The following is a 14,516-nucleotide window of genomic DNA, read 5'->3' as shown; positions in this document are numbered from 1 at the left end:
CTCATCCTGATGGCCACCTTTGTGTGCGGCTGCATCAAGCTGTGCACAGACCCCCAGTACGCAAACATCAAGTGTCACTACATGCTGAGGTTCTACCTGTCCCCGGTATTGCGAAGGATGGGTCTGGCCACGCTGCCGCGAAACGCCCCCACCAGTTGGACCATGCCTGTCCACCTGTCTTTCGTGGAAAAGTTTTTCACAAAAAATCCCTTTGACCACAAGGCCAGAAAACAGTGGTCAGCACGTAAGGTCCTGGACGCCCTACGAAAGAAGGAGAGGGTGGACCCTGTCGGGTGGTTCCCTGAGTGGACTGTCGAACTCGTTTGGCAGAACGTCTCATCGCCAGAGCTTTCACACAAGCACCAAGACATAGCTTGGTTGGCGGTGAGGAGGGCCTTACCTGTCAGAGCGTTCATGCACAGCCGGCGTATCAGCAACACGGCACGGTGCCCCCAAGTCGGCTGCGGGGTGGACGAGACTGTCACCCATCTTCTTAAGGATTGCGCCTTCGCAAGATAGATTTGGAAAGATATGCACGGTTGCTGTCGAGGTTCATCCCAAGCAGCTCCGTGACACAGGACTCGGTGCTCTACGGGCTGTTCCCAGGGACACACACCGAGACAGACATCACCTGCTGCTGGAGGGCCATCAACTCAGTCAAAGACGCTCTTTGGTCTTGCCGAAACTTGCTGGTTCTCTAGAGCAAGGAGATGTCCACGTCTGCGTGTTGCAGACTGGCGCAATCCAAGATCCAGGATTACGTGCTGAGGGACGCACTTAAAATTGGTGCAGTCGCCGCAAAGGCACGGTGGGGAAGGGCCACAGTTTAAAGCCCTTCTGCCACGGTAAACCCGGGGGGGCAGGAATCAGTACAAAACTCCCCTCGGGCTGTATTTGTAATTTACTTTTTGTGTACATGGAGCACCATGATCTGTCAACACCTATGTAGTGCCATGTACAATGCAAGGTCTGTTGCGAAATGCATGTTGAACAGAAAAAATGTAAATGTACTGTCACCCATTCCGTGTACTGTATAGTGACACATGTAATGTCATTTGTTTGAATGTACTACAAGGTATTCCGTATTGGACTGAATTGCACTTGAACTGGAAAACAAGGAAATGTAACGAACGGAACTGCCGTCAGCACCCAAATAATAGTGTATGGTATTGCTGACCGCAGCTAAATGTATTGAAATGTCTTTGAAGGTACAGATTTGTTTATGAATAAAGTATATTTTGAAATTAAAAAAAAGATGGACTCGGCCTCACAAAAGAACGACCAGGCTAAAGAACTTCGGAGCGGCCAAAGACAACTGCCACCAGCGGACCTAGACTCCATCCGTGTGCTGAACCAGCGACGGAAAACCAAGGAAGAGGAAAAGGGTGGGGGGGGGCTCAACCTTGCCCTAAGCAACCGAGCCGCACACCAGGACCGGGCTCCGAGGCCCACCGACTGGACAACCGACGACCGAGGTGACCGGGGGAGGCAACATTCACCCCAGTCCACACCAACAACTCACCCGGCCAAAAAGAAACACAACTGCGAGCCCATACAACCTCCGAGGATAACTGGAGCAAATCCAATTTAAGGTGGGACCCACTATCCCCGTCAAAGGAAACTGTGAGTATCACCCTAGAGTCTTCTCCCAACTGTCAGCTTCGGCTAGTTAGGTGTAAAGGAGGGGGTGGGTGATAGAGTGGGTATAAGGATTTTAAACGTGTAGAATTTAGTTGTGTCCGTTCCTCCCATAAACCTTTTTTTCCTTAGTTCAAAGTGGTTCAACAAGCCAGTGTGTCGACCTTGTATTTCACTTGGTCCACACTTTGGGGGCTCACACCACTTTTATTATGTGTGTATTAGTTTTGTGTTGTCTTTAGCAACTTAACCTTGTTTAAACGCTCACCTGGGTTTTAATAAAGTAGGACTTACCTGACTTTTCCAGGAACATTTCTTGTCTTTTGCAGCTCTGAGTGTTTTATTGTGGGAAGCTCATTATCCACCTAAATTCTGAGGTCAGAACCAGATAGGGGTGCAGGATGCCTCAAAATGTCAAGGTTGCGATTGGGTATAAGCAGCCTCAGACTAATTGGTGGTATCAAATATATCACGAAGCTGTCATTGGGTATAAGCAGCCTCAGACCTATTGGTGGTATCAAACATATCATTAAGCTGTAATTGGGTATAAGCAGCCTCAGACCTATTGGTGGTATCAAACATATAACTTAGCTTTCATTGGGTATTAAGCAGCCTCAGACCAATTGGTGGTATCAAACATATCACTAAGCTGTCATTGGGTATAAGCAGCCTCAGACCTATTGGTGGTATCAAACATATCACTAAGCTGTCATTGGGTATAAGCAGCCTCAGACCTATTGGTGGTGTCAAACATATCACTAAGCTGTCATTGGGTATAAGCAGCCTCAGACCTATTGGTGGTATCAAACATATCACTAAGCTGTCATTGGGTGTAAGCAGCCTCAGACTTATTGGTGGTATCAAACATACAGAGACCATGGTCCAGAACTTAAAGAAGGGTAACTTTGAAGGTATGAGGCGTGAATTGGCTAAGATAGATTGGCGAATTATACTTAAGGGGTTGACTGTGGATGGGCAATGGCAGACATTTAGAGACCGCATGGATGAACGACAACAATTGTACATTCCTGTCTGGCGTAAAAATAAAAAAGGGAAGGTGGCTCAACCGTGGCTATCTAGGGAAATCAGGGATAATATTAAAGCCAAGGAAGTGGCATACAAATTGGCCAGAAATAGCAGCGAACCTGGGGACTGGGAGAAATTTAGAACTCAGCAGAGGAGGACAAAGGGTTTGATTAGAGCAGGGAAAATGGAGTACGAGAAGAAGCTTGCAGGGAACATTAAGGCGGATTGCAAAAGTTTCTGTAGATATGTAAAGAGAAAAAGGTTAGTAAAGACAAACGTAGGTCCCCTGCAGTCAGAATCAGGGGAAGTCATAACGGGGAACAAAGAAATGGCAGACCAACTGAACAAGTACTTTGGTTCAGTATTCACTAAGGAGGACACAAACAACCTTCCGGATATAAAAGGGGTCAGAGGGTCTAGTAAGGAGGAGGAACTGAGGGAAATCTTTATTAGTCGGGAAATTGTGTTGGGGAAATTGATGGGATTGAAGGCCGATAAATCCCCAGGGCCTGATGGACTGCATCCCAGAGTACTTAAGGAGGTGGCCTTGGAAATAGCGGATGCATTGACAGTCATTTTCCAACATTCCATTGACTCTGGATCAGTTCCTATCGAGTGGAGGGTAGCCAATGTAACCCCACTTTTTAAAAAAGGAGGGAGAGAGAAAGCAGGGAATTATAGACCGGTCAGCCTGACCTCAGTAGTGGGTAAAATGATGGAATCAATTATTAAGGATGTCATAGCAGCGCATTTGGAAAATGGTGACATGATAGGTCCAAGTCAGCATGGATTTGTGAAAGGGAGATCATGCTTGACAAATCTTCTGGAATTTTTTGAGGATGTTTCCAGTAAAGTGGACAAAGGAGAACCAGTTGATGTGGTATATTTGGACTTTCAGAAGGCTTTCGACAAGGTCCCACACAGGAGATTAATGTGCAAAGTTAAAGCACATGGGATTGGGGGTAGTGTGCTGACGTGGATTGAGAACTGGTTGGCAGACAGGAAGCAAAGAGTAGGAGTAAATGGGTACTTTTCAGAATGGCAGGCAGTGACTAGTGGGGTACCACAAGGTTCTGTGCTGGGGCCCCAGCTGTTTACATTGTACATTAATGATTTAGACGAGGGGATTAAATGTAGTATCTCCAAATTTGCGGATGACACTAAGTTGGGTGGCAGTGTGAGCTGCGAGGAGGATGCTATGAGGCTGCAGAGTGACTTGGATAGGTTAGGTGAGTGGGCAAATGCGTGGCAGATGAAGTATAATGTGGATAAATGTGAGGTTGTCCACTTTGGTGGTAAAAACAGAGAGACAGACTATTATCTGAATGGTGACAGATTAGGAAGGGGGAAGGTGCAGCGAGACCTGGGTGTCATGGTACATCAGTCATTGAAGGTTGGCATGCAGGTACAGCAGGCGGTTAAGAAAGCAAATGGCATGTTGGCCTTCATAGCGAGGGGATTTGAGTACAGGGGCAGGGAGGTGTTGCTACAGTTGTATAGGGCCTTGATGAGGCCACACCTGGAGTATTGTGTACAGTTTTGGTCTCCTAACTTGAGGAAGGACGTTCTTGCTATTGAGGAAGTGCAGCGAAGATTCACCAGACTGATTCCCGGGATGGTGGGACTGACCTATCAAGAAAGACTGGATCAACTGGGCTTGTATTCACTGAAGTTCAGAAGAGTGAGAGGGGACCTCATAGAAACGTTTAAAATTCTGACGGGTTTGGACAGGTTGGATGCAGGAAGAATGTTCCCAATGTTGGGGAAGTCCAGAACCAGGGGTCACAGTCTAAGGATAAGGGGTAAGCCATTTAGGACCGAGATGAGGAGAAACTTCTTCACCCAGAGAGTGGTGAACCTGTGGAATTCTCTACCACAGAAAGTAGTTGAGGCCAATTCACTAAATATATTCAAAAGGGAGTTAGATGAAGTCCTTACTACTCGGGGGATCAAGGGGTATGGCGAGAGGGCAGGAAGGGGGTACTGAAGTTTCATGTTCAGCCATGAACTCATTGAATGGCAGTGCAGGCTAGAAGGGCTGAATGGCCTGCTCCTGCACCTATTTTCTATGTTTCTATGTTTCTAAGCAGCCTCAGACCTATTGGTGGTATCAAACATATCACTAAGCTTTCATTGGGTATAAGCAGCCTCAGACCTATTGGTGTTATCAAACATATCACTAAGCTGTAATTGGGTATAAGCAGAAAAGGGGTCCACTGATGATAGCAACTCAAATCACCATCATCTGAAGGTTGCGCCCGGTCACAAGCAACAGTAGAAGGAAAAACCCCTGCAGGTCCCAGCACTGAGCCCTGCGGCACTCCACTAGTCACTGCCTGCCATTCTGAAAAGGACCCGTTTATCCCGACTCTCTGCTTCCTGTCTGCCAACCAGTTCTCTATCCACGTCAGTACATTACCCCCAATACCATGCGCTTTGACTTTGCACACCAATCTCTTGTGCGGGGGCATGTTGGGAGCATGATTAAGAAGTTTGCAGATGACACTAAAATAGGCTGTGTGGCTGATAACAAAGGAGAAAGCTGCGGACTGCAGGAAGATATCAATATACTGATCAGGTGGGCAGAACAGTGGCAAATGGAATTCAATCCGGATAAGTGTAAGGTAATGCATTTGGGGAGGTCTAACAAGGCAAGGGAATACACATTAAATGGTACTACACTGAAAAGTGTAGAGGAACAAAGGGACCCTGAAGGTAGCAGGCCAGGTAGATAAGGTGGTTAAGAAGGCATACGGAATGCTTGCCTTTATTAGTCGAGGCATGGAATACAAGAGTAAGGAGGTTATGCTTGAACTGTATAAAACACTTATTAGGCCGCAGCTGGAGTACTGCATGCAGTTCTGGTCACCACATTACAGAAAGGATGTGATTGAACTGGAAAGGATGCAGAGGAGATTGACAAGAATGTTGCCTGGACTGGAGAATGTTGACGATGAGAAAAGATTGGAGATGCTGGGTCTGTTTTCTTTGGAACAGAGAAGGTGAGGGGAGATCTGATTGAGGTGTATAACATTATGAGGGGCTTGGATAGAGTGGATAGAAAGACCTGTTTCCTTTGGCAGAGGGGTCAACAACCAGGGGGCATAGATTTAAAGTTATTTGTAGGAGGTTTAGAAGGGATTTGAGGGGAAATATCTTCACCCAGAGGGTAGTGGGGGTCTGGAACTCACTGCCTGAAAGGGTGGTAGAGGCAGAAACCCTCACCACATTTAAAAAGTACTTGGATGTGCACTTAAAGTGCCATAACCTACAGGGCTAGGGACCAAGAGCTGCAAAGTGGGATTAGGCCGGCGTGGACACGATGGGCCGAAATGGCCTTTTTCTGTGCTGTAAATTTCTGATTCTATGATTCTAACTCCCTTGCTCTTGTTCGAATAGTGCCGTGGGAATGTTTGAGTCCGCCCAAGAGGGCAGACTGGACCTCGGTTTAACGTCTGGTCCAAAAGGCGGTACCTCACAGAGGCTGCGAGAAGGAATATCGCACATGGGCTTTAGTCAGCACGGAGTTGCCTCAGAAAGCAGCGGCTGATGTTTAGCAGCGTTCCCGCCTGTAACGGGAGCAGCGGGCAGCAACTGTGGGTGCCCATGGAGTGCCATCTGCTTTGGGGCAAGCCTTGGTGGAGTTGGTGCAAGTGGCAGCCTTTCAGGGCACAAGGTTAGTTACAGAAGCTGCTGTCATGGAGAGGGCTTGGAAACTGCACAACAATTTACTTCGGTTGGGCATCTTCAAGAAGAAAGGGTAAAGCTGTTACAGGAAAAAGGATTACTGCCCGAAGGGAGAAGAAAGGCAGGTGGAAACGGACAGGTTACTTTTCAGGGGAGACCAATTGAAAGGCCCCAAGAGTCTCGGGGCTAGACTTTCCATTAGTTTTGCATCACTACTGCCCACTTAACGTCCATTTTAACGCTGAGATGAAGTATAACGCCCAGATATCGCCCATTTCGCAAAAAAATCGAAACTAACGCCCATTTATCGCTCACTTATCGCCCAGCGTTACTTTTGGCATATAGTTAACGCCAAGAATTAGTAATATCACCCACCCATTTTTTTTGCCGTAAAGGTCAGAATAAATGAAAATAACGGCCATAATATCGGCGAGCATTACTTTCGGCATCTCGCCCACATAGCGCCGAAAATATCGCTTGCCGAAAAAAACAATGAAAAAAAGCTGCTCTCACCTGACCTTAATCCAGCAGTATGGACGCCATTGGGACTCAGGCTGAAATGTTCGAAGTGCGTTTTCATGGCACCAGAGGTCGAATTCCTTGGACGAAAGATTGCTGCAGACGGAATCAGGCCGACAGACGCAAAAACAGAGGCCATCAAAAATGCGCCCGGAATGTGACGGAGCTGCATTCGTTCCTGGGTCTTCTCAACTACTTCGGTAACTTCTTACCCAAATTGAGCACAGTATCAGAGCCTTTGCACAAGCTGCTCAGGAAAGGAGACGACTGGGTGTGGGGTGAACTTCAAGACAGAGCCTTTGAGAAGGCTAGAAATCTGTTGTGTTCCCACAAGCTACTGGTACTGTATGACCCATGCAAGCGTCTAGTTTTGACCTGTGATGCGTCATCCTATGGGGTCAGCTGCGTACTCCAGCAGGCCAATGAGTCAGGCAAACTACAACCAGTTGCATACGCGTCTCGAAGCCTGTCCAAGGCGGAAAGAGCCTACGGCACCGTAGAGAAAGAGGCTTTAGCATGTGTTTATGGGATTAAAAAAAATGCACCAGTATCTGTTTGGGCTTCGCTTCGAGCTGGAAACTGATCACAAGCCGCTTATATCGTTGTTCTCGGAACATAAAGGTATCAATACCAATGTGTTGTCCTGTATCCAGAGGTGGGTGCTGACATTATCTGCCTATGATTATGTCATTCGCCATAGACCAGGCACCGACAACTGCACTGATGCATTGAGCCGGTTGACGATGCCCACACCGGAGGTGGAAACGCCAATGCCCACAGAGCTACTCATGGTCATAGATGCCTGAGAGTGAAGGGTCGCCTGTCACTGCTCAACAAGTTAAGACCTGGACCAGCCAGGATCTGACCCTATTTCCTGTAAAACGTTGTGTTCTTAACGGGGCTGGTCGACCATCCCCAAGCAAATGGGTGAACTTTCCATCCAGTCCGACAGTTTACTGTGGGGTAATCGTTTTGTAATGCACAAGAAAATTTGTACAGGAATTACATAGTACACATCCCGGTATTGTCATGATGAAGGCCATCGCCAGGTCCCATGTTTGGTGGCCTGTCATTGACTCGGACTTAGAGTCATGCGTGCGTCAGTGCAGCACATGCATGCAGTTAAGCAATGCCCCAAAGGAAGCTCTGCTCAGTCTGTGGTCATGACCATCCAAACCGTGGTCTAGAATCCACATTGACTTTGCGGGCCCCTTCCTCGGTAAAATGTTTTGTGGTGGTGGATGCATACTTCAAATGGATAGAATGTGTGATCATGTCATCCAGCACTTCCACTGCCACCATTGAGAACCTGAGAGCCATGTTTGCCACACATGGTCTGTCAGACATCGTTGTCAGTGACAACGGACCGTGTTTCACGAGCCTGGAGTTTCAAGGGTTCATGAAATGCAACACGTGAGGTCAGCCCCATTCAAACCCATGTCCAATGGTCAAGTGGAGCGGGCAGTTCAAACCATCAAACAGAGCCTGAAACGCGTAACTCACGGTTCCTTGCAGACACGTCTGTCAAGCATACTGCTCAATTACAGGACAAGGCCACAGATGCTCACCGGGGTCCCGCCTGCAGAACTATTGATGAAGAGAGGCCTCAAAACCAGGCTCTCTTTAGTCCATCATGACGATGTTAGCGATCATGTCGAAACCCGACGTCAACGCCAGCAGTGGTATCACGACTGCGCCGCAGTGTCACGTGACATATCTGTAAATGACCCAGTGTATGTACTTAACCATGGTCAAGGGCCCAAGTGGCTCCCGGGAAATGTTACGGATAAGGAGAGTAACTGGGTGTATATGGTTAAGCTCAAGAATGGGCAGATGTGCAGGAAATACATTGATCAAATCAAGCTAAGACACACTGATGAATCGGAACAGTTGGAAGAGGACACCGCGAGCTTAGACGACCAACCAACTCACATCCAGCCATCAGAAGAACCCACTGTGGTCAACGCCCAGCCCCAAGTCGTGAGAGACTCGGAAAGCACTGGGATTGTACTGAGACAGTCAACCAGGGTGCGAAGGGCTCCAGCCTGTCTGAACTTGTAATGTGGACTTGTGCCAAGAACTGGGGGGGGAATGATGTAATGTATGTACATAAGGTCGGCCCACCACCAGGAGGCACTACCGTCGGAGGTCTGAGGGTCATAGGTACACTCATACTGGGCCCGGTATATAATCTGAACTTCACCTTTGTATCGTCACTTCTGGAAGCCATTGAAGACTGACCAGGTTACACCTAGTGACTGGCTCACAGTAAGGAGTTCATTGTATCATTTCATACACTTCACATACTGTGGACGAATTTAATTTATTTTATTTGTTTTAGAAGGTAAATTTATTGTTTGTGAACAATAGGTATAATACTGATTGTTATTGTAATGGGGCCTGCAATTTCTCAGGCAGTATTGATGACTACACACATGCTGCAGACTAGAAATGGGAGAAGGTATATTAAAGAGGTGGCAGACTGAGGAGGAGGAGGAGAACTTACACCCGACACACTTACAGGGAGAAGTGGTCTTACCTGAACTTGTCCGATAACATGTGCCTTAGGAGACTGCGCTTCTGGAAAGAGGTTATCAGTGAGATATGCCAGCTCATCAGGGGAGATCTGCAGCCTGCCAGCACCATCAGGACCACACTGTTCGTTGAGGTCAAGGTCACTGCGGCACTTTTCTTCTGCGCATCGGGTTCTTTTCAGGCCTCAGCTGACAACATTTGCGTTATCTCTCAGCATGCCACACATTGCTCCATTCGACAGGTGACTGAAGCCCTTTATGCACGCAGGATGGACTTTAGCAGCTTCCCAATGACCAGGGAGGCACAGACTGAGAGGGCTCTAGCATTCTCCCAGGGTATGTAAATACAGTGTAAAGCTCCCGCTCACAGTCCCATCAAACTCCCCCAGGGCAGGTGCATGTTGCATATGCAGTAACTCAATAGGTTTAGTACTGTGAACTCAATCAGGTGTGACCTGACTCTACTGTATTAGCTCTCGAATAAACGATTAAACATGGAGGCTTTCTTTATATACAAAGGCTGCACGTGTGTGCCTGTGGACCAATGACCTCCGATGGTCGCTCCTGGTGGCCGGTAAACCTGGGCATACATACATTACAGTGCAACACGTGTTAAAAAAAGAGTAAAGCTCCCTCTACCTTGTCCCATCAAATCCTCCCAGGGCAGGTACAGCATGGGTTAGATACAGAGTAAAGATTCCTCCACACTGTCCCATCAAACACTCCCAGGGCAGGTACAGCACGGGTTCGATACAGAGTAAAGATTCCTCCACGCTGTCTCATCAAACACTCCCCAGACAGGTACAGGCTGTGTTACAGAGTTAAGCTCCCTCTGCAGTGTCCCGTCAAACCCTCCCAGGGAATGTACTGCATGGGTTAGATACAAAGTAAAGCACCCTCAATACTTTTCCATCAAACCCTCCCAGGACAGCTACAGCGTGGGTTGGATACAGATTAAAGTTTCCTTTGCACTGTGTCAGTTGGGCACACATGTTGCACCTGCGAACACAAAGTTCCAGGTCTGCATCTATCCCTGGCCACCAAACATGTAACCTGGCAATTGCCTTCATCATGACAATACCCGGGTGCTCATTGTGGATTTCTCAGATGAACATCTCTCTGCCCATCTGGGGCATGACTACTCTGTTTCTCCACAGTAGGCAATCGGCCTGAATCGAGAGTTCATCCTTGCGCCTGTGAAATGGCTTGAATTCCTCAGGGCATGCCCCGTACGTGGCTGCCCAGTCCCCATTCAGGACACATTTCTTGACTAAAGACAGTAGCGGGTCTCTATTTGTCCAGACTTTGATCTGACGGGCTGTCACGGGTGAGCCTTCGCTTTCGAAAGCTTCAACAGCCATGACCATCTCAGCAGCATGCTCAGTTGTCCCCTCAGTGGTGGCTAGTGGGAGCCTGCTGAGTGCATCGGTGCAGTTTTCAGTACCCGGTCTGTGCTGAATTGTATAGTCATAGGCGTCGAATGTGAGTGCCCACCTCTGTATGCGGACCGAAGCATTTGCATTTATGGCCTTGTTGTCGGCCAAAAGGGACGTTAGGGGTTTGTGATCTGTCTCCAGCTCAAATTTCCTGCCAAACAGGTACTGGTGCATTTTTTTTACTGCATATACACATGCAAGCGCTTCCTTTTCTACCATCCCATAGTCCCTTTCTGCCTGGGACAGACTTCTGGAGGCATAAGCCACCGACTGTAACTGACCTTTGGCATTAACATGCTGCAACACACACCCGACCCCATATGACAATGCATCGCACGTTAAAACAAGTTTCTTACATGGGTCATATAGCGTGAACAGATTGTTGGAGCATAACAAATTGCATGCTCTATCAAAAGCCCGTTCCTGGCTGTCCCCCCAGACCCATTCGTGACCTTTGCGTAGGAGCACGTGTAGCGGCTGTAACAGCGTGCTCAATTTGGGAAGAAAGTTACCAAAATAGTTCAGGAGCCCCAGGAACGAACGCAGCTCTGTCGTGTTACGGGGTCTGGGTGCTCTCTGGATCGCTTCCGTTTTGGACGCAGTAGGTCTGATCTCATCTGCTGCTACCCTCCTCCCCAGGAATTCCACCTCTGGAGCTAGCAAGACGCACTTCGCCTTTTTCAGTCGCAGCCCTACCCAGCCAAGTCTCCGTAGCACCTCCTCCAGGTTGTGGAGGTGTTCTTCAGTATCGCAACCCGTGATGAGGATGCCGTCTTGAAAAAACACTGTCCTTGGAATCAACTTGAGGAGGCTTTCCATATTTCGTTGAAAGATCGCGGCGGCCAAGCGAATCCAGAACTGACATCTGTTGTACTCAAACAATTCATTGTGTGTCATGATGGTGGTCAGCTTCTTCGACTCACTCGCCAGCTCCTGGGTTATGTAAGCTGAGTTCAGGTCCAATTTTGAAAAAAGTTTGCCACCGGATAGCGTCGCAAAGAGGTCCTCCGCTCTCGGTAACGGGTACTGGTCTTGGAGTGACACCCGATTGATGGTGGCTTTGTAATCACCACATATCCTGACCGACCCATCCGCCTTGAGCACCGGCACAACTGGGCTCGCCCAGTCGCTGAATTCGCCTGGGAGATGATGCCTTCCCTCAGCAGGCGGTCCAATTCGCCTTCTATCTTTTCCCGCATCACGTACGGCACCACTCTGGCCTTGTGGTGTACTGGCCTGTCGTCCGGGTTTATGTGAATCACTACCTTGGCCCCCATGAACGTGCCAATGTCGGGTTGAAATAATGAGTCAAATTTGTCCAGGACCTGTGAGCATGATATTCGCTCTGCAGAAGAAATTGCATTGACATCGCCCCATTTCCAGTTCATGACAGCCAGACAACTCCTCCCCAGCAGTGCGGGACCATCCCCCGGGACAATCCAGAGTGGCAACCTGTTCTCCGAATCTTTGTGGGTCACGACTACCGTGGTGCTGCCTTGCACCGGAATGATCTCCTTTGTATAAGTCCGTAGCTGTGCATCAATTGGCAATAATTTTGGCCTCTTGGCCTTGGACGCCCTCAACTTTTCGAACTGTTAGATACTCATCAGGGACTGTTTGGCCCCTGTGTCTAGCTCAATTGATACTGGGATGCCATTGAGGAGCACTTTCATCATTATTGGTGGCGTCCTGGTGTATGAACTGTATATGTGTATATGTGCTCCACATGAACTCGCTGAACTTCAGCTTCCAGCGATAACCACCAGTGTTCATTTGGCCTCGTAGTGCCCGCCCTCCTCATACATCAACCTGGCTGCAGGCTTCCTGCATATATGCGCCAAGTGACCGCTGACGCTGCAGTTTCTGCAGGTATATTACTGATACCTGCAAGCTCTGGCTGGGTGTTTGCCTCCACACCTCCAACATGAGCCGTTGTTGGAAACAAAAGGTCCATTACCAGTCGATTGTCTCTGACTGTCTCTGTAACTGTCCTTAAGCGCACCATTGACAGGTGTTGTTGGCCCCATTACTGGATACATTGTCCCTTGCGATGGCATGAATCACCGTTCAGCTAGCCATTGTCTCTGTTGAATTTCCCCTTTGGGTTCGACTACATGCTCGGGCATGTCCGATTGCCCCTGTCTGCCTGGAGAACTGTGTGCCACGTTAACAATGTTGACTCCCTGTCCATTTGCTGCATTTAAGCCAAGATTTTTGTCAAACATCATTCTGGTCTCTTCCTCTCCTGAGATAAATGTCTGGGCCATCAAAGCCGCCTTTTCCAGGGTCAAGTCTTTGGTCTCAATCAGTTTCCTGAAAACCCCAGCGTGCCCGATGCCCTCAATAAAAAATACTCACAGCATCTCCGCTCTGCATGCATCTGGGAACTTACATAGGCTCGCCAGTCGCCGGAGGTCTGCCACGAAGTCTGGAACGCTTTGCCCTTCTTGCCGCCGGTGCGTGTAAAACCGGTGTCTCGCCATGTGCATGCTGCTCGCCGGTTTAAAGTGTTCCCCGATCAACTTACTGAGCTCTTCAAAAGTCTTGTCCACCAGCTTCTCTGGCGCTAGAAGCTCCTTCATCAGGGAGTACGTCCTGGATCCACACTGTCCCATCAAACGCTACCGGCTCAAGTACACCACGGGTTTAGATAGAGAGTAACGGTCCCTCGACACTGTCCCATCCAACTCTCCCAGGGCAGGTACAGCATGGGGTTAGATACGGAGTAAAGCTCCCTCTACACTGTCCCATCAAACTCTCCCAGGGCAGGAACAGCACGATTTAGATACAGAGTAACACTCCCCCAACACTGTCCCATCAATTTCTCGCAGTACAGGTACAGCACGTGATATGTCCTTACTATACAGTATAATACTTGAGAGAAGGTCACTCTGTGACCAGTTACCTTTATTACCAAGACCTCAAGTGATGAACGTGGGTGGAGCTTCCCCTTTTATACCTGAAAGTCCAGGTTAGAAGTGTCTCCCACAAGTTCACCACCTAGTTGTCAATGTTCTCACGGTGTACAACTTAGGTCAGTTTATACATGGGTTACAATGACAGTTGAATACATGACACGCAGAGTGCAAGTAAAGCACGGGGTTAGATACAGAGTAAAGCTCCCTCTACACTGTCTCATCAAACACTCCGAGGGCAGGTACAGCACAGGTTAGATGCGGAGTAAAGCTCCCTCTGCACTGTCCCATCAATCTCTCCCAGGGCAGATACAGCACATGTTACGTACAGTGTAAAGCTCCATGTACATTGTCCCTACAAACACTCCCGGAGCAGGTACAGACATGTTAAATACAGAGTAAATCTCCCACTACACAGTCCCATCAAAGCCTCCCAGGACAGGCACAGTACGCGTTCGATACAGAGTAAAGCTTTCTCTACGTTGTCCCATCAAACTCTCCCAGGGCAGGTACAGCACGTGTTAGATACAGAGTAATGCTCCCTCTACACTGTCCCATCAAACCCTCTCTGGACAGATACAACCCGTGTTAGATACAGAGTAAAGCTCCCTCTGCACTGTCCCATCAAACTCTCCCAGGGTAGGTACAGCACGGGGCTAGATACAGAGTAAAGCTCCCTCTACATTGTCCCATCAAACTCTCAGGGCATGTACAGCACAAATTAGATACAGTGTAAAGCTCCCTCTGCACACAGTCCCATC

The sequence above is a fragment of the Pristiophorus japonicus genome, unplaced genomic scaffold (assembly GCF_044704955.1).
Source record: "Pristiophorus japonicus isolate sPriJap1 unplaced genomic scaffold, sPriJap1.hap1 HAP1_SCAFFOLD_405, whole genome shotgun sequence".
Taxonomy (NCBI): Eukaryota; Metazoa; Chordata; class Chondrichthyes; family Pristiophoridae; genus Pristiophorus; species Pristiophorus japonicus.
The sequence above is the reverse complement of the archived record's forward strand: the minus strand, read 5'-3'. Positions refer to the sequence as shown.